The sequence below is a fragment of the Ovis aries genome, chromosome 4, assembly GCF_016772045.2.
Source record: "Ovis aries strain OAR_USU_Benz2616 breed Rambouillet chromosome 4, ARS-UI_Ramb_v3.0, whole genome shotgun sequence".
NCBI lineage: Eukaryota > Metazoa > Chordata > Mammalia > Artiodactyla > Bovidae > Ovis > Ovis aries.
The window spans coordinates 58,847,511-58,874,750 of record NC_056057.1 but is presented as its reverse complement, the minus strand read 5'-3'; the positions used below and the strand labels follow the sequence as shown (position 1 = coordinate 58,874,750).

General features: G+C 38.1%; 1 protein-coding gene across 6 annotated transcripts in view; it reads right to left on the bottom strand.

Moving 5' to 3' along the window:
• Positions 1–27,240, bottom strand: part of IMMP2L (inner mitochondrial membrane peptidase subunit 2) — a 958,934-nt gene that overhangs the window by 436,894 nt on the left and 494,800 nt on the right. The window contains exon 6 of one of the 6 annotated variants that reach the window (XM_042248579.2): positions 9,610–27,240. This exon is cut by the window's right edge and continues 23,370 nt beyond it. The exons of the other annotated variants lie outside the window; for them this stretch is intronic. The gene's annotated coding sequence lies outside the window, so the exon portion shown is untranslated. Of the gene's footprint in view, positions 1–9,609 lie in introns of those variants that run through there. 6 annotated transcript variants of the gene reach the window in all.

Here is a 27,240-nt window from a genome sequence, read left to right as displayed (position 1 = left end):
CAGAAGGAAATGAGCCTCTTGATGAAGGTGATGTAGAGAGTGAAAAATTTGGCTTAAAACTCAACATTCAAAACAGTAAGACCATGGCATTTAGCCCCATAACTTGAAGAAAATAGATGGGGAAACAATGGAAATAGTGATAGACTTTATTTTCTTGGATTCCAAAATCACTGTGGACAGGTGACTGTAGCCATGAAATTAAAAAATGCTTGCCCCTTGGAAGGAAAGCTATGACCAACCTAGATAATGTATTAAAAAGAAGAGACACTACTTTGCCTATAAGCATCTGTATAGTCAAAGCTATGGTTTTTCCAGTAGTCATGTACAGATATGAGAGCTGGACAGTAACAAAGGTAGAACACTGAAGATTTGATGCTTTCTAACTTTGGTGCTGGAGTCCTTTGGACAGTGAGAAGATCAAACCAGTCAATCTTGAAAGAAATCAGCCCTGAATCTTCATTGCAAGGACTGATGCTGAAACTGAAGTTCTAACCTTTGGCCACCTGATGCCAATAGCCAACTCATTGGAAAAGAGAAAGATTGAAGGCAGGAGGAGAAGGTAACAACAGAAGATGAAATGGTTGAATGGCATCACTGACTCAACGTTCATTAGTTTGAGTGGACTCCAGGAGATGGTGAAGGATAGGGAAGCCTGGCGTGCTGCAGTCTATGGAGCTGCAAAGAATTGGACATGACCAGGCAATTGCATAACACCAACAAAATATTCAAGGCACTGCAGGAAGTGAGTTACATTGGTTATTTCATTTAATCTTTGAAGTACTTCTTAAAGGCAATGTTCCTGACTGCTAACTTTTGCTCTTCTATATCTACTCTCCATTCTCTCCACTGTGTAGTAAAAATCTATCACTGGCCTTCACCTTGAACATCTGGCAAGTAATCTCTATACCCTGGAAAAGTTAAGACTGCTTTCAATGGCCTGTGAGCCTTAGATAATGCTGGATAGTTTAACTGTAAAACTGAGGGAAGGGGTTCATCATGATAGAGAAAAACAACAATGTAATTTAGGGTATGGGCTTTGCATCACAGAGTGTCAGTTAACTGGGAGACTAAGATAAACCACGTGGGCAATCAATCAATCTTCTTTATGTAATAGACACAATAAAATATAGAATACCAAGGCTCAGGTGAGCTCCCATGTTAGGCAATACTACAGGCATACTGTCGCACATGGATGCCAGGAAAATAATGTGTCATAATGCGACTCCACAAGGATAAGATAATAGAAGCTTTGCATTTGTACTTTTTCAGACCCTGCCCCATGTGCTTTTTCCATTGGCCAGTTTTATTTTGTATCCTTTCCCTACGATAAACCATAACTATGAGTCTAAGAGCTTTCAGTAAGTTATGTCAGTCCTTCTAGCAGACTATTGAACCTGAAGGTAGTTTTGAGACCCTCCTCACCAAATGCAGTTGGAGACAGAAGTGAGGGGAACATTGAGGGTGGTTCCCTCTAACTCTGTAGTTGGCTTACACTCTTGCATCCACCATGATCTCAGATATGGGAGCTGAACTGTACGTATTACACAGATGAGCTCAATCTTTAACTGAAGGTTAAGTGTAGTCAGTGAGAAGCCCAGATGAAGGCTAGAGAGAGGGAGGAGAGAGAAGCTGGCATTTATTCACGTGGTTCTCTCCCAGTAGGACTGCTTCCGATTGGCTGTATTCCTCTCTGATAGAAAGTCCCCACTTCCATTAAGACAGAACGTTCTACATGATTCAGCTTTTCGTTCTAGAATCCAGTTAACTCATCCCTCCTTTGGATAGAGAAGGAAGATGCAGAAGTGAAGGTGAGTGACCGCACTTTCAATGGATTCCTGAACATCCTCCCCTCGTTACTACTCAATATCCCACATACTTTCACAATTAGTCCTATAAATAAATCCTTCTCAATTTCTCCTAAAGAGGTCTCCTGAAGAGGTCTTTTCTTTCTTATCAGGAGCCTCACTCATACAGGAAAGCACTATAATAATTTACAGATGAGGAAAGAGAGGCTCAAAGAGATAAAAAATCACTTGTTTAAAGTCACATACTAAGGGTAAAAGTGAGATTGGAACCTAGCTTTGTCTAACAGCAGAGCATATGCTCTTTCCATGATGACAGGCAGAAAACAAGCTGACAAAGGAGATAATGAAGGGAAAGCAAGAGACGAGGCGGGGAACCAGAAAGATGCAGCTTCTCAGGGAATTTCAGCCAGAGACTGAGGATCAGGCGGGGAGCAGCATGAAGATGGAAAAACGTTACAAAGAAGACAGAGTGCTCAATTAACCCTGAATTAAAGCAGTGTGACACCAGGGCATTTGAAGCATAAGGAAATGAATATATAAAAAATAAATATATAAACACTATGCCGGTCAATTAATCGTAGTGAAGCATACAGTGTATGAAAGTATGTGTATATGTTTATCAGTGTACATACACAAATTTACCTTCCTACATACACAACACACATATATAAAGAGACCACAGAGGATACAGAATAAGAGACAGTATGTGAGAAGACAGATGGCCTAATTTGTTTCATCTATCACTAATAATTTTGAAGAAATGTTTGTGACTGACGAGGAGCATTATTCATTATGGAAAAGGAACATTTCACACTAAACTTTGGCAGAGAAAAATGTATTTGGTATGAAATAATTTCTCACATTTCCAAGCCGGTATAAATTAATATGCAAAAAGCACCAAGAAAAAAAAATGATTGATTTTCATATTTTCATGAAATCAATATGCCATTTAAATTTGTCATTTTATGCATATTTTGTAAAAAAGTACTACTTTCCAATTCTAGGGGGCAAAGTGACAGAATGCACTATGTATATGCTCTAAAACTGAGCAAACTTTCTTAAACAAAACAAAAAAATTAAGAAAAAACATCAAACAATAAATTATGATCTCTCCAAGTTAATATTGTTTTTAATTTTTAATAGCATATATATCTTTAGGCAATTGAAAGAAAAACCTCTTAGTGTTATCAAAAGCAATTAAAAAGATGTCTTTATTTTCCAACTAAAATTTAATATAGACAATAGCAATGTTGAAAGATACCTAATTACTATTCTCTAAATTTTAAACTTCCCAGAACAAACCATGAGGTCATTCTAATTTTAGAAAAGACATCTCAAAAGTCTAACTCAAATCTCTTCTGTTCTTTTGTTCACTGGATTAATGGGCTAATCAGGCGGTGAAGCCAGCCATCTCTGCCAATAACAATAAAAGAGGAATTCCTTGAGAGAGCTGCTTTTTACTCAGCTTTCAGTCTGGTTCACAGCCATGACAGAGGCTGGGTGCGTGGATACGCTTTGGCAAAGGAGAGTGGATGCTATCCCAGGAGCAGAGAGGGGGCTGCTCAGCAAATGTTTTATTTTTGCAATCTAAGCAAAGAAATTCACTATGATTTTTCTTTAATTGCCCCTTTTTTAAACTGAAGGAAATGGACTGCATTTGGGAAGGCAAAAAGATTCCTCGCCTTGGAGCAACACCTTTTCACTGGTAATGATAGCTAGGCATGTAAGAAAGAGGCTTTGTGCTCTGTAGGAAGGAGCGCTTGGATCTATTAGCAATGTCTGCAGAGGGGTGAGTCACAGTGGACACGCTATTTATTTCCTAGATGACTGCTAGATTTCCTTTGAGGACAAACATTTGGTATAATGAGGAATAATAATAAACTAGTCTATAACACTGGACTTGAGTCTTTTCATCCAAAAAAATTAGAAAATTATAATTAAGAACATCTATGGCAGAAAGTGAAGAGGACCTAAAAAGCCTCTTGATGAAAGTGAAAGAGGAGAGTGAAAAAGTTGGCTTAAAACTCAACATTCAGAAAACGAAGATCATGGCATCTGGTCCCATCTCTTCATGGCAAATAGATAGGGAAACAGTGGAAACAGTGCCAGACTTTATTTTGGGGGGCTCCAAAATCACTGCAGATGGTGATTGCAGCCATGAAATTAAAAGACACTTACTCCTAGGAAGAAAAGTTATGACCAACCTAGATAGCATATTCAAAAGCAGAGACATTACTTTGCCAACAAAGGTCAGTCTAGTCAAGGCTATGGTTTTCCAGTGGTCATGTATGGATGTGAGAGTTGGACTGTGAAGAAGGCTGAGCGCCAAAGAATTGATGCTTTTGACCTGTGGTGTTAGAGAAGACTCTTGAGAGTCCCTTGGACTGCAAGGAGATCCAACCAGTCCATTCTGAAGGAGATCAGCCCTGGGATTTCTTTGGAGGGAATGATGCTAAAGCTGAAACTCCAGTACTTTGGCCACCTCGTGCAAAGAGTTGACTCATTGGAAAAGACTCTGATGCTGGAGGGATTGGGGGCAGGAGGAGAAGGGGATGACAGAGGATGAGATGGCTGGATGGCATCACCGACCTGATGGATGTGAGTCTGAGTGAACTCTGGGAGTTGGTGATGGACAGGGAGGCCTGGCGTGCTGCGATTCATGGGGTCACAAAGATTTGGACACGACTGAGCGACTGAACTAAACTGAACTGAACTGAAGGTCTCTTAAAACTAGAATATTCTGTTTTAAGGTAGAAAAGATTTTTTAAAGTGTTTTAATTGCTATTTACAGATTAATAATTATAATGAACACTGATGATTATATTCACCAGTTTAAGTAGCACGTAGATTCTAAACGTATAAGTATACAAAACAATGATTCTCCTGGGACCTTTGTTGTACTTCTCACTAATCCCCAACCAATCACCACATAGGGCCCAGATGCCTAATGGAGATGGGGTCACCTAGAATTGGTTTCCTTCCTGCAGAAATTGCTAAGGTGGAAAGACCACACAAATTTCAAAGAAACGATCACCGGACTCTCTTCAGATCTGTCCAGAATAGACAATTAAGCCAGTTTCCAGGGCCAAAGACAGGACATTGTCCCCCCAAAAGTTATTTTTTACTTGCAAATATATCATGAAACAAGTGATGCTTCCATCTCTAGTACAGTTATACTGGAACTTTCACAACCAGGATCTCTGCCATCCCTACCCTTCTCCAAAGACAGTTTCCTAGATAACAGAAATGAGGTAATAAATATTATCTGGAACTTCACAACACAGATTTATAGGTTGAAAGGTAAACAGTTCTTAGCAACAGTGAGTCACATTTTTTGTCAGAAATATAAAACTAGATGTAAAACTAGAGTGAGAAAAACACCTGCCAAGGGTAAAGTCCAAAGGAACTTTGTTTTTTGTTTTTGTTTTTTTTTTTTTATGTTTGCTGACAAGCTATGAAGTCTACATTTTCTTTTATTTTTTTATTTTTTATTATTATTTTTTTAAATTTTAAAATCTTTAATTCTTACATGCATTCCCAAACATGAACCCCCCTCCCACCTCCCTCCCCATAACATCTCTCTGGGTCATCCCCATGCACCAGCCCCAAGCATGCTGCATCCTGCGTCAGACATAGACTGGCGATTCAATTCTTACATGATAGTATACATGTTAGACTGTCATTCTCCCAAATCATCCCACCCTCTCCCTCTCCCTCTGAGTCCAAAAGTCCGTTATACACATCTGTGTCTCTTTCCCTGTCTTGCATACAGGGTCGTCATTGCCATCTTCCTAAATTCCATATATATGTGTTAGTATACTGTATTGGTGTTTTTCTTTCTGGCTTACTTCACTCTGTATAATCGGCTCCAGTTTCATCCATCTCATCAGAACTGATTCAAATGAATTCTTTTTAATGGCTGAGTAATACTCCATTGTGTATATGTACCACAGCTTTCTTATCCATTCATCTGCTGATGGACATCTAGGTTGTTTCCATGTCCTGGCTATTATAAACAGTGCTGCGATGAACATTGGGGTACATGTGTCTCTTTCAATTCTGGTTTCCTCGGTGTGTATGCCCAGAAGTGGGATTGCTGGGTCATAAGGCAGTTCTATTTGCAATTTTTTAAGGAATCTCCACACTGTTCTCCATAGTGGCTGTACTAGTTTGCATTCCCACCAACAGTGTAGGAGGGTTCCCTTTTCTCCACACCCTCTCCAGCATTTATTGCTTATAGACTTTTGGATTGCAGCCATTCTGACTGGTGTGAAGTGGTACCTCATTGTGGTTTTGATTTGCATTTCTCTAATAATGAGTGATGTTGAGCATCTTTTCATGTGTTTGTTAGCCATCCGTATGTCTTCTTTGGAGAAATGTCTATTTAGTTCTTTGGCCCATTTTTTGATTGGGTCATTTATTTTTCTGGAATTGAGCTGCATAAGTTGCTTGTATATTTTTGAGATTAGTCGTTTGTCAGTTGCTTCATTTGCTATTATTTTCTCCCATTCAGAAGGCTGTCTTTTCACCTTGCTTATAGTTTCCTTTGTTGTGCAGAAGCTTTTAATTTTAATTAGATCCCATTTGTTTATTTTTGCTTTTATTTCCAGAATTCTGGGAGGTGGATCATAGAGGATCCTGCTGTGATTTATGTCTGAGAGTGTTTTGCCTATGTTCTCCTCTAGGAGTTTTATACTTTCTGATCTTACATTTAGATCTTTAATCCATTTTGAGTTTATTTTTGTGTGCGGTGTTAGGAAGTGATCTAGTTTCATTCTTTTACAAGTGGTTGACCAGTTTATAAAGAAAGTTAGGAATTCTATTGGAAAAAAACCAGGAGCACCACAAAACTGTAAAGGGTTGCAGGCTCCACCTCAAAAGGCAGCCTTGGCATCTGAAAATGATAGCAATTGACATGCTGCAAAACATGCCACCAAAGTTTAAAGCAGTATGTCCCAAGGCTGCACTGCTGATAACTGTCACGACAAATAGTGATTGGTATTCAGTTGATGGATACTAGTTTAGGGAAGTAATCATGCATGGAGATGCTAGCTAGAAAAAACTGCTGTTTTATTGTTGTTAAGTAAAAAATATTATCTGATAAGAAAGGAACTGGTGATTGGAAAATTTTTACCAAGAAGATAAGAAAATTGGGTCATCAAAACTTAGCCAGAGTAAGTTGTTTTTGCAAACTAAACTTTACAAGTCTGTCACATTGAGCCTCATTGGGTAAATACTGAGTGTAAAGTGATTTTCCCTGATGAGTTTGGACTCCTGATTCACTGCGGAACCCAAAATTCTCTGCTGCACCATTACAGCTACACTGAAGGAGCCATGGACAGCAGGCATATCATATAATATTTTAACTAATCCCCAGATAGAATAAACCTTCATTTCATAGTTATGTATATACATAGACATATATTTGAATTTCAGTTAAGTAATTAAAAAGGATTACCTTTTTAACCTTTTTCTTACACTACTGTTAATTCAATTCTCTCAACTTAAATTTCATATCAGAAAAAATCATGAGTTTAAAAACATTTGTACTTCTTAGTTTCTAAGTAAATGATGCTATGTACAGTATTACTAAAAGTTCATATCATATAAAGAACATTTACAAATTTACAACAAAAAACCAAACAACTCATGTCAAAAACTGGCAAAGAACATCAATAGACATTTCTTCAGAGAAGATATACAACTGGTTAAGAAGCATAGGTACTTAAAATAATCGGGCTTAAAGAAATACAAATCAAAACTGTAAGATATTACTTCACATCCACTAGAATGGTGAGAATTTAAAAACTGGAAATAAGCATTGGCAAGGATGTAGAGAAACTGTAACCCTCAGCTAGTGGAAGTGTAAACTAGTATAGCAGCTGTGAAAAACAGTTTGGTGGTTCCTTAAAAAGTTAAATACTGAATGACAGGTAACCCTGCAATTCTGCTCCTAGGTGTATACCCTCCAAAACTGAAAATAGGTATTCAAACAAATACTTGTACATGAATGTTCATAGCAGCACTATTCACAATACCCAAAAGGTAGAAAAAATCCAAACGCCAATTAGTGTATGAATGAATAAACAAAATGTAGATATGCATACAATAGAATGTTGAATAACATTTTAAGGTTGAATAATCATAAAAAGTGCTGATACCTCCTACAATGAGAATGAGCCTAGAAAAAATATATTAAGTGAGAGAAACCAACATGAAAAGGTCACATACTGTATAATTTCCTTTGTATGGAATATCCAGACTATTTCCAGAAAGGTAAATTCATAGAAACAGAAAGTAGACTGGTGGTTGCTGAGAGCTAGAAAAAGGGAGAACAAGGAGTGGTTACTTAATGGGTATAGGGTTTTCTTTTGGAGCACAGAAAATGTTTTGGAATTTGATGGAGGTGGTAGTTGTATAACACCATGAAGGCACGAAATGCCACTTATACTTGAAAATGGTTAATTTTATGTTATATAAATTTCACTTCTTTTTCTAAGTTTATAGCAGACTTCCCAAGACTTTGCTGATGTCAAGAGTCCATAAAAAATGATGGGGTTATTACAAATGAATGAAAGAATTTTAAAAGGAAATATTGTCCACTGCCAAGTCTGGGACAATGGAAGAATCTCAATGAATAATGATGGTTACGACTCACTCAGAGGAAGATGAATCCATTAGTCCTTATTGGTACTAAACAAAAAGAGAGAAAATATAAAGCTATTCATTATATGAGGATGCCAACTAATAAATATACTATGGGCCCCCCATATTCAATTAGAGCTACTACTGGGCTTCCCTGGTAGCTCAGCTGGTAAAGAATCTACCTGCAATGCCGAAGACCTGGGTTCGATCCCAGGGTAGGGAAGATTCCCTGGAGAAGGGAAGAGTTACCCACTCCAGTATCCTAGTATTCTGGGCTGGAGAATTCCATGGCCTATGTAGTCCATGAAGTTGCAGAGTCAGACACGACTGAGCGACTTTCACTTTTACTTTTCTCTTTCAGGCAAGAATCATCACTGAATGCTAAACCTACTGCATGAGTTGACAATGAATACATTATTTGACAACGAAAACATATTACCTAATATCAAAAAAAGTTAATACTACAGTGGATAAACCTAGCAGACACTGCCTTTGCTAAGGGATCATCCTTGACATCATTAAAACTGAAGCAAACTGACATTGTTTACTTCCTGATACGACGTGCTAAGGCTGTATTACTTTCAAATGCAAAACCTCAGTTCAATCATGAATAAATGTTAGGAAAACCAAAATTAAGGGACTGCATACAAAATTCAAAAAATGTCAGTGTCATGAAAACCAGTTCAATGAAACGTAACAACTAAAGGCAACATGTGATGCTCAGTTGGATTCTTAATTAAGAATGGCTATCAAGAAAACTGTTAGACCAACTGATGAAAATTGAATATTATACATTTAATATTATCAAATATCAAACTATACATTTGATAATAGTATTGTTCTGTTGTCAAAAATCCTGAATTGGACAGCTGTTGTAGGATTATATAAGATAAAATTTCTTAGAACTTAACACTAAAGAGTCATCATATCTACAATTAATTTTTATGTAGGTCAGCAATAATGATAGCAATAAAAATGACAATATGTGTGTTGTCTATATATATACATACACACATAGAGAGAGAGAGAGAAAGATCAAGCAAACACACAAAGATGCTATTAATTGTTGTGAGTGTTTGGGAATTCACTGTAATATTCTTGTGATTTCTCTATAAGTTTGATTTTTTTTAAATTAAAAACTAAATTTTTTAAAATTATATTTTTGAAGTAAGTTTGTTTTCATTCAAGCCTATATACTTGTTCCAATCAAAGACTATGTTCTCAGCCATACTATCACTTCACTGCCATTTTCTTCTTAGAAGCATGGCAAACAGAAATGAGAAATCCTATTTATCAAGTCTGTCCACTTGCCAGTGCAAGATTATTCCTCATGGCATCATTTCCACTATTATTTGAGGTTCACTTTTAGGAGGCTCAAATTTCGGGGTTCCACCATCCTCTTGAGAGGTATTAATATCTTCCGTTAACTGTTGTTTGCTGAAATATAGGTCATCCTGAAATGCTTATTAATAATCATGTTACCAATTATGTTGCAAAATTTGCCACTGAGGGAGATAATACTTATTTCCAATGGTCTGTGCACCAACCTTCTTTAGTTATTAACCTTTGGCTTCTGCATGAGGAAAATAGAAAAATGCTGTTATTTGGCATATATTATCATGTGTAAGGACATAAGTATTTCCTAGCCCGGCTTTGGCCTCTCCTTAGGACCCTGTACAATAACCAATCTCTGATAACCAACCACTCAAATGGCAAGAACTTTTGTACAGAAAACACTTCCTAGATTCTACCTAATGACTTTGACTGTTGAACTATTGTCTCAATAAACAACAGAGCTGAAAGGGACCTCAGAGACAACCAGGTTTAATTCTCTCATTTTGGAGATAAAGCACAGGGTTCAAAAAGGTTGAATGTCCTACCCAAACTAATACAGTAAATTGAGGCCAGAGTGAGAGTAAGCAACCTGGTCTTTTAATTGCCTGACCTTTCATCTCTCCATCTACCATGATACCTCATAGAACAGTTCAGTCTTTCTGTTAGCTGATTACTACTTTAAATGTCTAAGAAAATTTATAGAATACTGACTTGCTTTTCATAAACACTACACGTCCAATAATCTTTCAAAGCAAGGTTTATTTTAACAAAGCTAAAAGAGCTTTATTTCTTAAGGTTCAGACCAAAATCCAGTTAATCCCAGTCCCATGGAAAATACATGGTCCCATGAAGCAAATCTTTAGTTCTCTCATTTTGGGACACAGTTCTGTCTAAATGCTTGTTCCTCTGCCAATTATCTAGAATTCTCTCAACAATATGTAGCACACTTTGGAAAGGGAAGTTGGCTCATGGAGATTTCATCCATACAGACACTGTTGGGAATCAACATTCTAATGTTCTTGCTAATGAGCATTGATTACAAAAGAAGAAGGTGACAGAGTCTTAAGTTTTCTTAAAAATACGATGTTTGTTTGCTTCCAGAAACATTTGAATGGTTAGTTTTCCTTCCATTTCTGGTCCTGACCAAGACAGTAAGCACATAACAAATTTCGATGTAGCTTTGTAGTACTTTTTACTACAATTAAAAAAAAAAAAAAACAGATGCTGAAATTCTTGAGAAAATTTATTCATAGAAAATTTGTAAGAAAAAAGAAATCTGGGGGATTTCTGGGGCAAATACAAGTGACTGATAACAATTCAATGGAAAGACCAAAATAAAAAACCAAATAGAATGGAATGAAGATCACAGCAAGTCAGGAAGTGAGACCATGGCTATAAGGCAGTGTTTTCTAGAATTTAGATTCTAATAGGAGCAGAATATTCTAGTAGCTATATTTTTAAACAGCTTACTTTCAAACTCTTAAAAAAATTCTTAATATACCATCATAAATCTCTACTTGTAGGGACCAAATCTCATGATCAATATTTTGTTTTCATAACCCTCAAAATCACATGAGCATTAACACAGCTAGCCACTCCATTCTTCTTGGGTTTCCCTAACACTGAGCTCTTCTGGCTTCCTTCTTGCCATTTGTCCCCTCTCCTCCCTTAGCAACTATTCCACCTATGGTTCACACTAAATGATAGAGGGCCTCAGGTCAGATCTCTGGATGTCTGTCTCTGTACACTCTTTCCCCAGGAGGTTTCATCTAAGGATATGTGGATGACTTCCAAATTTACCTCTTCAACTCTGCTCTCTCCTCTGGGCTCCAGGTTCACACATCCAAAATTGTGATGAAGATTATTATCTAGGTAAAAGATAATCCTAGCCTACCTCACTATTCTGGAATACACAGAGAAAAAAAACAAATGAATACTTTGCTTTTATTTATAGCCAATGAAATTGTTCTCCCCAGCCTTGTACCTACTGGCTATAAGAATATCAAATGAACAAAATATGCTACCTTGTTTAAACTTGGCCTAGTCTGATAGTTTGGGAGAGCCTTCAGATAATATTTAATTTCGCCCCAGGGAGAGAAAATAACACTTCAAATATCCACCCTCATGACACTGGAGGGAGGGGTCCATTGGCTTTCTTGATAATCCTTCTTATGTTCTAGCTCCTTGCTCCTCAAAATGTGGTCTTTGCACAAGCAGCATTGATGTCCCCTGGGAGCTTGTTTAAGATACACAGCCCCAGTCTCCTCTCCAGCCCTACTGAATCAGGAGCTGCATTTTAACCAGATCCTTAAGTGATTCACTCTGCCGATGCTCTGAGCTTCAATCTATGATTATTACAATGTTTGTGAGATTGTGGTTGGTTAGTTTGGCTTGGTATTTTGATTTTCGTCTCCACCATTTTGCTCAGAGCCTGGCAGTTCTGTGTAGCCCAATCATCCTCAACCCAGGTTACACTAGTGGCAAACTCCAGAATGACTGGCTTGTTCTCTATCCAATGTGGAGCTCAGGTACCAGCCCAGCCTCTGCTGTATGGACTCCAGCCACCAGGCCACTGTGTCTCGACCCAGCTCCTGTGGTTCAGGAAAGTGAAACCTTTTGGCTGACTATTTGGCGTGGCTGGATTGTTCTGGCTCAGTGTTAAGAGTGACAGGAGAGCAGACGTGTGGTTCTTCACCAGAGATAGAAGCAATGATTTTATTTACTTAATGCATTCATCCATCTCTAGGAAGACATGTTGAAAGACATTTCTCCAATCACCTTACTCTCATCTCTCTCCCTTCTTTTCTTCTCACAAATCCTCAGACTAGGCCAAATAAAAAGCTTTAATTTTCCTTCCATGACATCTTATTTTTCTTCCTTCTGATTCTACAGAAGAGTGGATATTCTTTCTTCAACTTGAGGAAAATGACATGGGCTGAGACACCTGGGCTCAGATGGAATCAGGGAAATCTTTATTTCAAAATGAAAGTCTAGCTTGTCATATTCATCTAGAAATCCACACCTTAGAGCCTTTGTACTAACTGTTTCTTCTGCTCACTGCATAATTATTTATATAAAGACAGAGATGAATATTGTACTGACTACTTTTCAGAATTCATTCTGTGAAAAATTATAATCTTCCTTCAGGGAAGTGAATGAGTCGACTCAATGATGGCAAAGTTTTTTTGTTTTTGTTTTTTGCCTTACATAGTCAAGCAAAATATGAAAGCATTTTAAGCATTGTGCAACACTATGCTTCTATTTTCATTATGCAGGCCAAACAGAACTCTGGGGATGGGGCACCCTGTTCTTCCTGCAGAATCTCACATCTCCCTTAATATCATCACCACCTGTCCACCAAGACAGTGACAACACAATGTAGGAGTCTTGTGTAAATCATCTTTTCCTATATCCTTTACACACAATTAGTCAGCAGTCTTTTTCATGTGTAAATTTCAAATATCTCTGGAATCCTACCATCTCTCGCCACTACTCAGCTATCATGGAAGTCAAGCCTTAGCATCTGTTTCACCCCTTAACTCCTATTTCGCTCTAACTGTCTGTGTAGTACCTTTGTTATTTTTGAAGCAGTGCATAAAAATGATAAATCCAGTAATATCGCTCCTCTAATAAAACCATTTAATGGCTGCCCATTACAATCCAAATCTAACTTCCTTGACACAGTTTGTAAGCCCATGAATGATCTCATTTCAGGGTGCCGTTTGGACATGATGTCCTACCACTTCCTTTTTTTTTTTTTTTTTCATTACACTTAGGTGCACTCGGCTTTTTCTGTCCCTAAGACACATTAACATTCATGTCTTGGGACCTTTGCATGTACTGTTATTCTTCCTGAAACACTGGGGCCTGACCTTCCTTTTAACATTTAACAAATGTCACCTTCTCAGAGGGAGCACCTTCAAGAATGTATATTAGATGTCCTTCTTTGTTATTCACCATGCTATTATTGGGCTTTAACTTTGAAAAAACTATGGATACCAATCTCTGAAATCAACATGTTACATACTTGCATATTTGTCATTGCCTGTTTATCATCTACTTCTTAAATCTCCCCAACAAATAAAATTCCTAAAATCAGTGACTTTTCACCTCTGTATTCCCAGCATCTAGAACAATACCTTGGTGTTCAAATATATTTTCTGAGTCAATAAATTAATGAATGCTAACAAGGGCATGGTAGGAAGGAGACTCACACATTGTTGTGTGTGGTTTCAGAAAAGTTAGCTATGATACATATCAAGAGTATTAGAATGACTAAAACCTGCAGCTGAAAAGCCACTTATAGCAATCCTATCCTGGGATGTTTGCGTGTGTTTGTGCTCAGTCGCTCAGTTGTGTCTGACTCCTTGTGACCCCATGGATGGCAGCATACCAGGATCTCCTGTCCATGGGACTCTCTAGGCGAGAATACTAGTTGCCACTTCCTTCTCCCCTGTGATGTTTATTTATTTAAGTGTTTGCCTCATTCAGTGTTTCTTTTTTTTTTTTTTTTTACTTTACAATATTGTATTGGTTTTGCCTACCCTGTGATGTTTACCACAGCATTATTTACAATATAAAACAATGAAAAGATTTTAACAAATATCTAGTATTCAGGGAAGACATGACTGAAGCAACTTAGCAGTAGCAGCAGTATTTGGGGAATGGGTCATCTGTATGATATTAATATATGTGCTTAAAATAAAAAAGATTATTTTATTTTTATATAATTTTTATATAAGTTATTCTATGTTTATATAATTTTTAAAACTGGAATATTTTCTAATACATAAGAACAAAAATATGACCAAAAGTATGCAAAAGTATATACCTCCTTTGATGGCAAAAGGTTTTACTCTCTTCTTGATCCTTTCCAAATTTTCCAAATTTTCTAAAATAAACCTGAGCTCTTTTGTTAATAAACAACCTTAAACAAAGATATATATTCAGTTAAATAATATAAAAGGAGTAAGGAATCAATACAAGTTTCATTGAGTTAAATATTGCAGTAAGTTTTTTTCTAAATTCACTCTTTCAAAAAACAACATTGTATGGATGGGTATTTACTTATATTTAAATTCACTATATTTTAATCACTCTCACAATGTTATCTGTCCTGGTAAGATAAGTTTTGACTTGGGTCTTAACTTCCTAAATTATATATAAAATACTTCATGATTCAAAATGTATGGCTGAAGATGCATAGTAAAGATTCCCTAAAAGAAATTACAAAATGAGCTTCTAACTTTACCAAATCATAGTTATTGTTAAAATCACTACTACGTAATGGTAAATTCTCCATTCTTGTTCAAATTAAAATCTCTTTGGTCTACTAACAAGTTTAAGTCTTCTAAAAAGGACTTTCTTCTCCAAATAAAATGATTCTTGGTATTAATTGAAATGTATGATTGTTACAACAGACTGCAAATATATTGCTGCAGGCAGAAACAGAATTATAATGAATATCTGATGATTTGCAGTACCTGGAGACATTTTGAGAATTCTCCCATTAAGAGAATGAAATACAAATATAACTATGTAGGCTTGAAACAAAGCAAAGGCTGTAGGACAGATCTGATTGAATACTTCCAGTGAAATTTTATCACTCTTATATTCACAGAAAAAAATATTTCAAAAAGGACTATGGGTGATTAAAGGGCCATGGAAAAATTAGACTTTATTAAGCTCAATGTTAAATCAAGTTAAACATTCGATGTTTCCTTCACTTCACACTCAATTAGGCTAGGCTAAGAGTCATTTTAAAATGCTGAGTTTGCTGTATTTTTCTCATATCAGACAACTCAGTTCAATCTCCTCAACTGGATGCTTACTATATGCCAGGCCTCATGCTGAATATCAAAAATAGGAAGATGCCTACATGCTGATCTCTGCCAAACCTTGAGGGGATAAACTATAAGGAACCTAGTGTATATTCATCTTGAAAACAAACTTCTAATAAGTCTGAGTATTAGAATTTGTCTTGTCAGTAGCCACAACAGCTAGTGCTAAACACACACCCCGAGTAAATACTCTATAGGCACCTCAGATCAGAAACAAATGGCAGCTTCAGGCTGTTCATTTCAAAATGAATTGAATGTTCATAATCAGAATCAGCGAGGAGATTATTGATATAATAAGTACTTACGTACTTTTACAAGAATAAGTTTTCTTTCAAATCTAGGGTCTTTTATGTGGTGTTGTCATGCAACTGAATTCTAGAAATAACTCAGTTTATTGGTATTTCTTAAGCTTGGTCAGGCAGGAAATCTGCAAATGACATCTACTCTAAATACATGTTTAGTAAACATGCATGATCTGAGGAAAAAGAAGATCTTAAAAAAAAAAAAAAAGAACTTTTAACAATGCTGTTGGCTTTTTGCATGATTAGTAAGCAAATAAACCTGTACATGCCAAGTTCTAGGTCTTGTGAGAATCTCTTTGTCACACTGGTATTCTAAGGAGAGGCCTTACCAACCTGTATCCACAATGCAAAATTAAAACTTGAGGCTCCAAGTCTAATACTTCATTCAGTCACTGACTGTCAGGCAGATATGTTATCTTCCTGCTATGAGCATGAGCAAAACAGTAAAATGGCAAGGAATCTATAAATAAGTGCTAATTTCTGCATTTGTGGATTAGTTGATGTATTGATATATCTCTTGTTTGCTAAACGGCTTAAAGGAACTGAAAAATGAAGATAATAATGCCTCTCTTCCCTGTAGTAATGGACTTCCTGATAGCTCAGTCAGTAAAAAATCTGCCTCAGTGCAGGAGACCCGGGTTCCATCCCTGGGTCAGGAAGATCCCCTGGAGAAGGAAATGGTAACCCACTGCAGTATCCTTGTCTGGACAAATCCCATGGACATAGCAGCCTGGTGGGCTACAGTCCATGGGGTCTCAAAGAGTTGAGCATGACTGAGCGACTAACTTTTTCTTTCCCTATCATGATGGCTCTTGACTTTATGGGTTTAAAGGTGGCAACCTCTGGTGAGGATGCCTGTACAGCGCTTGACATACACTGAAGAAAATAAATACCCTTTATCAAAGAATAGAAAGTAGGATGATAAAGATTATACTGCAAAGTCTCATAAACCCTACTTTCCAGGGTAAAGAAGAAAGAAGACCATCTGATTTTTCAACTGGAGCTAGTCTCTTTGCTATGAGTTGCCAGAAGCTAGAGAAGGGAGCAGGAGGACTTCTAGAAGCAGTATTTTGTCACACAGACTCTGAATGGGAGGCTCATTAAAGAACACCAAGCACCAGTTTGCAGTAGCCATTCTGCATTTAGCAGTGGCAATTGGGAGGCTGCAAATTCTGAGGTCTGACTCTGAACATGTGTTTATTGGCACAGAGACAGCACTACACCATTTAGTTCCAAGGCACAATGGAGCAAATCTAGATTAATATGAAAATCCATATTTTGTCCTTCCTGTGCTAAGTGTCACACTTCTGAGTGAGATCCTAACAAGAGCAGAGATTAAGAATAGGTCAGAAGAACATCTGCTTTGCTTATTCTGATTACATGAGCAGGCAAAGGAATTTGCTTTTATGACACCAAAATAACTTGGAATACAGCAAAAATAAATGCACCTTCTGTTTCGTGGAATGTTATTACAGTATGAGGCTTTGTGAATGCTTGGCGGCATTTTCAAGCATTTTTGTTCCCCTCATTTCTTTCTCAGCTCCATAATGCAATCCTCATGGTTTGAGCACTAGACTTCAAATGAGACATCTATTCAGAGCATGTTCAAACAAAACGAGTGGTTTCCTTAGTAATGGGAACTATGTGAAAGAGTTCGGCACAGCCCCTCTGGCCAGGATTTCCCCGCCCTGCAGTCCAAACATAGGCTCTCAGTGAGCACCATACATCTGGGGAGCACCCCCAAAGTCTAACACAGCTAAAACACTGAATAATCATTCCATTTCTAATAAAACATACCCTTCAGAGAAGGTGAATGATGTAAGAAGTACTCAAACTGCTACAGGTTAATTTACTCTTTTTTTTTTTTCCATCGTATCTACAAAATGGAAAGAAAGACAAGGGATTTCACAAAACAGATATATGTTGTCCTCTCATCTGAATGTATTTTAAAACATTTTCTTACCCTAAAGCCTAAGCTTGTCTTATTATTTTTCTGTCTGTGCCTAAAGTCTGCTGCTTCTGATTTCCCAGTTTTCTGCGTAATAATCAGGTTTGATCATGCTTTGATCATGCTTTGAAATTCTGTTGTTAGCAAAAAGTATAAATTTGGCCTTTTGATAGTCTCAAAAATATTTTAAAAAAATAGTAGTTTCATGATAGCAGTGTTGAACTTTTATGAAGGTGTTTCTATTTAATCATTTACTTGTCCATTTTCAGACAGTAAAGAATCTGCCTGCAGTGCAGGAGACCCAAGTCCAATCCCTGGGTCAGGAAGATCTCCTGGAGAAGGGAACAACCACTCACTCCAGTATTCTTCTCTGGAGAATTCCATGGGCAGAGGAACCTGGTGGGCTATATAGTCCATGGGGAGAGCCTGGTGGGCTATAGTCCATGGGGTTGCAAAGAGTCAGACACAACTGAGTGAATGATATTAACACTTTTCAGGACAACACAATAATTAGGGAATAAAAACTGGCTTCTCTATAGAGTAATACAACTGTCATTCACCTCAAATATTGACTCAAAAAGGCAGGTGAATACAGACACTATCCTAGAGTAAAAACCAGCATTAAAAAAAAAATGTGTGTTTTTTTTTTAAATTATCTGAGTTGATATAATGCTTACCTTTGAGGACAACTGTTCATAGATAGTGTCACCATATGATGAAGACATCCAATTAGAAAGACAGAAATGTAGTCAAAGAGAGAAAAGTGAGGCACAGCTAAATTACTGCTAGCATTCTCCTATTAATGTGTTGTGCCAATTTTATTATAAATAAGCAGACACAAGAAGCAAAAGCTGTTCTATAGAACATGCTAAGAAGAAGAGAATGAGAGACTCAGAAGATATCTAGAGGGAAGAAAACACAGTTTTAAAAGTTTTGGCTTTGGATTTCAACTTGTATTCCAGCCTGACTTCCTGACAGTTTCTAGGATGGCAGAAGTTAACCAACCTCTGTGAAACTCAAGCTCCCTCGTCTGTGAGAAGGGGCAGCTGCGTGAATGTCTCAGTACTGAAAGAATAAGTGTAAACATGCACAGCTGACCACACTCCAGAGTCTTGCATACAGTTAACTCTCAACACATGCTACTGATTATTAACCTATTATTATATACTTCATTTGAGCACATGTCATTTCCACATTTGCAGAGCAATGCATTTCAAATTATGATCTATTTCACTGTGTTTTGTGGACAGTTTAAGGAAAATCATTTGTATTTCCCTAACCCATAACAATGGGTTTCCTTGGTGGCTCCGTGGTAAAGAAACTGCCTGCCAAGCAGGAGAACCAGGTTCAATTCCTGGGTCATGAAGATACCCTGAAGAAAATGGCAACCCACTCCAGTATTTTTGCTTGGGAAATGCCATGGACAGAGGAGTCTGGCAGGTTATAGCCCATGGGGTCACAAAGAGTTGGACATGACTAAGCAACTGTGCATAGCACAACAGTGAAGAGTTGAATATAGGGCATAAGATAAATAAATAAATTCCTGGACTCCTTGAGGTAACTGGGTAATGCTACTACAACTAAAATAAAATATTTTTTAAAAGGAAGAAAAGCCACTTTATTGAGACAAGCTTAAAAGGTCAATTTTAGACACAGAGAGTAGGAGGTGCCTGGGCTCATACAAGTAGAGGTATTTATCAGAGAGTCTGAGAAACATACATAAAAAGATACAAAAAAATAATTTTATTTCCAAGAGCAGTGGTGATGTACATTGGAGAGCAACAAATATACAAAGAAGAGATTATATTATCTAAGAGAGTGTATGAAGAGTAGGCAAAAGAAGAAACCTAAGACAGGCATTTAAAAAGTAGATACATGAACAATGATAGCAAAATGAATGTGGAGGTAGCAGGAGTGTGATTGGGAGGCTTTGATGTACAAGGACCAAATTGGGAGGACACTGATGAGATTCCAAAGGGAAATTTCAGTAGCCTGGTGGGAATAGAACCTAGAAAAACATGAGCTGGAAAAGTGAGTAGAAAGTGATGATGAGGTAATACCAGATGTTGACAGCTCTCCTGAGAAATCTATATGAGGAGGACAGATAAAGAATAATAGAATAGGATCAAAGGTTAGGAATACTGTTATTGTTCAGTATGAGTAAGAATTAAGCCTGTCTATGGATTTCATGGCAACAAGCCAACTTCCGGGTAGAATGGGGACAGAGGCTTCTAGAGACCAATTCCTGAGAACACAGAAGTAGGTGAGTTTGAGGGGAAAAAGGGAGGGATATACTGAGGAAAAAAAGCCTCATCCGTTAAGACTACAAAAGAAAGACAATGATGAGTGTGGATAAAGAGTCATTGGTAGGTTGGGAGGCTGTGAAATAAAGGCAATCCACACCTACAGGCCTGAATTCAATGTGGCTAAAAGTGAGGGCATGTCCCTACAAACACTCAGAGACTAACAAGGGATGTAAAGAGTGTTCAGGTTTGGTGCCATCTCTGAAGATAACTGGATAAGGAGCTGACTTAGGAGAAATATAAGGATGTGAGGGACCTACTGAAGACCCAGATGAGACATGACACTCTGCACTTACTGTGATTTTCTCTAGGACCAATTTACCTCATGGAAACAAGAGAACAGTCATGTCTTGTCCAGAAGTGCCAACTCAGCAGGTGTGGTGGGAGACTACAGCAAGAAAGCCAAGGTGACGGAATGGTGAGTAGTTTAGATGGCCACTCTTAGCAGGTAGGAAAGGGAGAGAGATGAGAATGACTGAGAGAAACAGCCTCAGATGGATATATACACCTCAGGGTTCACTGCAGCACTATTTACAATAGCCAAGACACGGAAGACACCTACATGTCCACTGACAGAGGAATGGATAAAGAAGAGGTGGTACATACATATACAATGGAATATTACTCTGCCATAAAAAGGAACGAAATAATGCCATTTGCAACAACCTGAAGATTGTCATTCTAAGTGAAGTAAGTCAGAGAAAGACAGTATCATATGATATTGCTTATTTGTGGAATCTTTAAAACAATGATACGAATGAACTTATTTAAAAAGTAGAAACTCAGACATAGAGAATGAACTTATGGTTATGAGGGGGAAGGAAGAGAAACAGCAATTGATTGGGAGTCTAGGAACAAAAAGAGAGAGAGCCAAAAAATAATCAAGACCTGAAGTAAGATTCAATTTCAGCTAAAGGCGAAAATAGAAGAGGCACAGAATACAGTTTAAAAGATGGGAAATCTGCTTACAAATAAGAGAAGGAACAAGAACTGGGAGGATTTATGTAGAATGAATAAATACAGCAGCATATAGCATATAGCAGCTAGATGCTGCTATGTGAGAGGGTGTCTTGATGTCTGATGTCTGTTGAAGAGAAAAACATGTAGAATTAGGGGCAGAATGGGAACAGGCTTGCCTGAAATAAGACTGCATCTGAGAATGTGACTTGACAACAGATGGCAAAGGTTACAGAACTCTGATCTCAGTTAAAGGTTATTCATGATTCAGAGGAAGGGAAGACAGCGTTCAGGCCAAGCAGGGGCTTCTGGGCCCACACTGGCTGCCTCCTAACACTTCAAGACAGGATACATGGTGGTCTTCAGGTCCTCAACCACTGGCATGGTGGCTACTGATGGCAAGAAGCTCAGCCTGACTGGCTGTCCAACACCGCTGTGCTGAAGAAAAACATTAAGTGTGTGCCTTGTGGACACTGCTCGAAGTTTCACTGGATGACCACATGACACTCTGTCCAGTGAGTGGTCCTAAACTCAAGCCTGGGAGTCAGACTGATACGGATTCCAACCCTGGCTGAGTCATTCACAAGCCATGCCACTGTAGGGAGTGGGGTATAATCTGCCTCCCCTTTATCTGTAAAAGGAAGAAACTATCTGCTTACAAACCAACCCCATGGTGTCAAAGAGATGCTGTAAGGAAGTGCTTATTTAGGTCAGTATCAGGAACACCACACTCCAGAAATGATACCTAATATTATTAAGTCCTTATTGCTTACCTAATGGACATCTTTCTTTTCTCGGCATTCTTCTCCTTGTCCCCTATCCTTTAATTTGAGCAGGGATGACAGAAAAGTGCTTTATCCAGGAATAAGCATTTGGCCCAAGTAGAGCTTCCCTCCAGATTTTTCAAACTGGAAATAAGAGAAAGGGATAGTCTCTCTAGAGGTAAAATTGGGAGGTGAAGAATGTGAGAGCTACTGGTACCCAAACTTGCAGACATTGTAAAGAAAACTGGCCAGCAGTAAAAGAATAAACTCAATACTCCATGACAAGCAGACACAAGACAGAAGAAGAGTCTGTTAGCAAATGTGAGTTTACCACCAACTTGTCTCTGAGGTCCAGTTTTCCCCCTTGCCCATATTGTTAGTGCATTTAAGACTATACCACTCTTGCTATAGCCCCACCTTTGCACTTGAGCTGGTCTAAACCCAAGCTAGTTTTAACCCACCAGGCTCCTCCGCCCATGGGATTCTCCAGGCAAGAGTACTGGAGTGGGTTGCCATTTCCTTCTCCAGGGGATCTTCCCGACCCAGGGATCGAACCCAGGTCTCCTGTATTGCAGGCCAACACTTCACCGTCTGAGCTACTAGGACTGCAGCAGTTTTAACCTAAGCTAGTTTAGTGTTTGTCTTCCTGGCATTTAGTATGAATAGTTATTTACAATTTTAAAATAGAAAAGACTGGCAGAAACCTTCTTGTGATTCCTTGAAGAATGCTCTGTATACAACCAGAGGTCAACAAATGCTATTGATAGGCAGAACTCAGATTCTGTGAGGCAAAGCCTGCAAACTTAATGCACCTGCATTTGACCGGATTTTAGCATTCTTATACTACTCAGAACTTCTCTTACCCTTCCAAGCTCCTAAATCAGAAACCAGGTGATAAACAGGCTGACTCCAAAGAGAGCCAGGCCTGAATAAAACATACAGAGTGATAGCTAGGACATGGAAGCAACGTAGATGCCCATCAGTAAATGAACAGATAAAGAAGCTGTGGTGCATATATGCAATGGCCTATTGCTCAGCCATAAAAAGGAATGAATTTGAATCAGTTGTACTGAGGTCGATGGATCTAGAGCCTGTTACACAGAACAAAGTAAGTCAGAAAGAGAAAAACAAGTATCATATAGTAACGCATGTATATGCAATCTAGAAGAATGGTGCTGAGGAACTTTTTGCAGGGCAGCAATAGAGATAGAGACATATAGAATGGACTTGTGGACACAGAGAGGAAGGAGAGGGATGAACTGAGACAGCATGGACATATATATACTACTACGTGTAAAATAGCTCGTAGGAAGCATCTGTTTAGCACAGGGAACTCGGCTTGGTACTCTGTGAGGATCTAGAGAGGTGAGATAGGACGTGAGGGTGGGAAAGAGGCTCAAGAAGGAGGTGATATATGTATACTTATAGCTGATTCATGTTGCTGTACAGCAGAAACCAACACAACATTGTAAAACAATTATCCTCCAATTAAAAATAGCAAACTAAAATAAATTTTAAAATGAAAAATGAAAAAATAAAATATAGAGTTTTAAGAAATGAAGCAGTAACTGTCAAAAATAAATAAGTACTGAGTGCCTACTGTCTGCTCAGAACTACCTTTACCTGATCATTTTATTAACTCATTTCTGAAAATATTCTAAAGACCAAAGATTAGAGCAGAACCCTTTGTCCCAAATAGTCCTAGCAGAATACAGTAGGGTAAGAGTCAAAAAATTTTAACATCTAAAACTGAGAATTCAGCAATGGCTTCAGTATAAATAATGACAACAAGAATCTCCCATATCTTCTGCATCATCGCTAGTTGTAGTAAGTGGTTCCATCCTTGAAAAGACTTTCCCTACACTACAAGGAAGGACTCTGTGAACAATCACTGAATAATCAGACAGCGAAATTTAGCTCTGGACCTCTTAGACTCTCCATCGGTGAAGGAAGAGAACCAGACGAGAATGTTAACAGTCACCTTTCTTCTCCCATTTAGTAGACATTAAGCAAAAGAGACATAAAACATTCATGAAAATTCAAACAACTCTAACTTCTATGATGCAATATATCTATATGCCTAAATATTTGACTGACAAAAAAGTTTGTTTTCTCTTGCTCAGAAATCACTGTCTTGATCTCTTGCTTAGACATAAACTTACACCTTTCATTAGTCCCCTTTACAAAAGAACTCATGTAAAGGTAAGAAAATACCAAAAGAATTTACAAAAGAATATTGTACAAAATATTATCTCATGCCAACTTGGTTTTTAATTTATGCCTAGAATTTTTATGAACTTACCTGCCATTTGGTCCCTGGAGTTTAATTTCTGCCTAGAACTTGCATGAATCTTAGTGGCTATTTGACCCCAACTGTGTTTAATATGTACTAACTCAAAGAAGATCAAAAGAGGAAGAAGCCACCACTAGCACCATCACCAACAAAAAAGAGCAAAATTCAGTCAGGCCAAGAGATGCACTTTATTCTCCCATAAATAAGAGCTCTTTTATGAATAACCTCAAGTGTAACTGAAGTCACTGATCTGACAGAATTGACCCCTGAGGGACAGGCTTTGTTTAACTAAAAAATTCCCTGATTTTACTCAAATGCTTAGGACAAAATCAGCACAAAGGAGAGAGTAGTCAATTACTCCATCAGTCACTCAATAGGATTTAATTAATCAAACATTGATTTTTTAAATATGTAAATGCACTATTAAATATAGGAAGCAAATAAAACATATTTTCTACCTTCAAGTTGCTTACTATCAAGGTTTAGGAAAAATTAAACTGTAAAAGATGGTACGTATTAGAATAAGAGAAATATAACAATAAAAACTAAATTTAAGCTATGATAAAATAAGGAGATACTTATCTCATTGAGATGGAGGTGGAGGATCTTAAAAGATGGGGTTTTTGAGCAGAAGCTTCATAGAACTGATTAAGAAGAAATAAACTGCAAAGAATCCAACACACAAAACACTTTCAGGAAATGATGAGGCACGTGATGTGGCTGAGGGATAGAATGTGAATAAGGAAGAGAGACAATGACTGGACAGGAATATGGGAAACTTATCACAGTTAGTGTATCACAGTTGTCACAAATGTCAGCCTTAGAGTCTGACAGACTTTGGTTCAATAGCTGATGCTGCTAATAAGTGACTATTGTGGGTTTTTGCACACTCAGCTCTCAGTTTTCTGATTTGTAAAATGAGAGGATTAGCTACCTGGTATTCTAATAGGGAGGACTGAAAGAGGCCATTCATGAAAAACTCTTAACAGTCAGCTTGACACAGTTGCTGTGTATGTCGTGTGTGTGCTCAGTCACGCCTGACTTTGCAACCCCACCAGCTGTAGCCCGCCAGTCTCCACTGTCCATGCGACTTACCAGGCAAGAACACTGGAGTGTGTTGCCATTTCCTCCTCTAGGGGATCTTCCAGACACAGAGATCAACCCATGTCTCTTGCATCTCCTGCATTGGCAGGTGGGTTCTTTCCCACTGCAGCACCTGGGAAGCACTCACGGAATAGAACTCAATAAATGGCATCTACCAAGTCTATGCCCCGACCAGTAACGCTGAAGAAGCTGAATTTAAACAGTTCTATGAAGACCTACAAGACCTTCTAGAAATAACACCCAAAAAAAGACGTCCTTTTCCTTAGAGGGGACTGGAATGCAAAAGTAGGAAGTCAAGAAACACCTGGAGTAACAGGCAAATTTGGCCTTGGAGTACAGAATGAAGCAGGGCAAAGCCCAGTAGAGTTCTGCAAAGAGAACGTACTGGTCATAGCAAACGCCCTCTTCCAACAACACAAGAGAAGACTCTACGCATGGAGATCACTAGATGGCCAACACCGAAATCAGATTGATTATATTCTTTGCAGCCAAAGATGGAGAAGCTCTATACAGTCAGCAAAAACAAGACCAGGAGCTGACTGTGGCTCAAATCATGAAGTCCTTATTGACAAATTCAGACTGAAAATGAAGAAAGTAGAGGAAACCACTAGACCATTCAGGTATGACCTAAATCAAATCCCTCATGACTTATACAGTAGAAGTGAGAAATAGATTTAAGGGACTAGATCTGACAGACACAGTGCCTGATGAACTGTGGAAAGAGGTTCGTAACACTGTACAGGAGACAGGAATCAACACCATCCCCAAGAAAAAGAAATGCAAAAAAGCAAAATGGCTGTCTGAGAGGCCTTACAAATAGCTGTGAAAAGAAGGGAAGTGAAAAGCAATGGAAAAAAGGAAAGATATAGCCATCTGAATGAAGATTTTCAAAGAATAGAAAGGAGAGATAAGAAAGCCTTCCTCAGCAGTTAATGCAAAGAAATAGAGGAAAACAATAGAATGGGAAAGACAAGAGATCTCTTCAAGAAAATTAGAGATACAAAGGGAATATTTCATGCAAAGATGGGCTCAATAAAGGACGAAAATGGTAGGGACCTAACATAAGCAGAAGATATTAAGAAGAGGTGGCAAGAATATACAGAAGAACTATACAAAAAACGATCTTCACGACCCAGATAATCACGATGGTGTGATCATTTACCTAGAGCCAGACATCCTGGAATGTGAAGTGAGCCTTAGAAAGCATCACTACGAACAAAGCTAGTGGAGGTGATGAAATTCCAGTTGAGCTCTTTCAAATCCTAAAAGATGATGCTGTGAAAGTGCTGCACTCAATATTGCAGCAAATTGGGAAAACTCAGTAGTGGCCATAGGACTGGAAAAGGTCAGTTTTCATTCCAATCCAAAAGAAAGACAATGCCAAAAAATGCTCAAAATACCACACAATTGCACTCATCTCACAAGCTAGTAAAGTGATGCTTAAAATTTTCTAAGCAAGGCTTCAGCAATATGTGAACTGTGAACTTTCAGATGTTCAAGCTGGTTTTAGAAAAGAGAAGAACCAGAGATCAAATTGCCAACATCTACTGGAGCATCAAAAAAGCAAGAGAGTTCCAGAAAAAACATCTATTTCTGCTTTATTGACTATGCCAAAGCCTTTGACTGTGTGGATCACAATAAACTGTGGAAAATTCTGAAAGAGATGGGAATACAGACCACCTGACCTGCCTCTTGAGAAATCTATATGCAGGTCAGGAAGCAACAGTTAGAACTGGACATGGAACAACAGACTGGTTCCAAATAGGAAAAGGAGTGTCAAGGCTGTATGTCACCCTGCTTATTTAACTTCCATGCAGAGTACATCATGAGAAATGCTGGGCTGGAGGAAGCACAAGTTGGAATCAAGATTGCTGGGAGAAATATCAATAACCTCAAATACGCAGATGACACCATCCTTATGGCAGGAAGTGAAGAAGAACTAAA